The sequence below is a fragment of the Acyrthosiphon pisum genome, chromosome X (assembly GCF_005508785.2).
Source record: "Acyrthosiphon pisum isolate AL4f chromosome X, pea_aphid_22Mar2018_4r6ur, whole genome shotgun sequence".
In the NCBI taxonomy this organism is placed as follows: domain Eukaryota; kingdom Metazoa; phylum Arthropoda; class Insecta; order Hemiptera; family Aphididae; genus Acyrthosiphon; species Acyrthosiphon pisum.
Genome location: NC_042493.1, coordinates 130583712 through 130584827, shown reverse-complemented (window position 1 = coordinate 130584827; position 1116 = coordinate 130583712).

Below are 1116 nucleotides of genomic sequence, written 5' to 3'. Positions count from 1 at the left end.
AGTATGGCAACGAAAACTGTGACACGAGAATTTTATATATAAGATTTTAATAATTATTTAGGCATTATAAATAATATATTTGTATATATAAACGTACATTGTTAACATTTCTTAAATTAAATTGTATGCACTACACATTGAACATAATAATAACATTTTTTTTAACATTAATTATGGAAATATGGAGTCTATTCTATGTACCTAATCGAATAATCGGTTTATTCAGTTATTTTTTAATTTTAATAATAATATATTAGTTAATAGTTATTATATTCCTTGTTCCTTATACTGTGGTCAGTATATACTACAGTACTAATGACTAATGATTAGTGTGAAATTGTATTGTTATATTGTGTGTATAAATTTAATTTAATTAACTGTTTTTGGTACTCATTAACAATACACAATAAGTCTCGAGCTGTTCATAATGCATTATTAATAACTGTCAAAGATAGCGATTCGTCCGATTTTGAAGGAGAAATAGTGACATTTAATATGCGTTTGAAGACTAAATAATTTCAATCACGCATTGAATATTTTCACTTGTTGGGTGAAGATGAGTTTGTTAGACCATTTTGTTTAAAACAATTCAACCGTTGATAAAGTTTTAAACAAAACAGTGAATCTGATGAAAAATCCCACGTAGGTACTTTGATCTACCTAATTACTTCCGTTATCAATATAATAGCATAATATAATTTTAACTGTGTTCCATTAAGTGGCATGCACTTTGTTGAATGCCACTTTAATACATCTTAGCAGACAAAAATTTAATAAATGCAACATTTTTGGAAAAATATAATCCACCTTCCTTAACACGAATTGTATAATAATTGTTACTTTAATAGCAATATCAAAAAACATTCCATGAAATACAGAGTGATTTTTTAGGAAGGCAACCCCCATATTTTCTTTTAATAATACATTTATTCAAACTTTGAAATTAGGTACCTACTTATATTGACAATGAATTTCTAAAAAAAAAAATTATAAAAACTTTTGCTCTAAAAATTATTATCTAAAAATTGTTAAAAAATGAGCGAAGTTCCAATATGTTCATTTACACAAAAAAAGAACTACGATACCGTTAAGTTCTTGAAAATTTAATGAAATCAT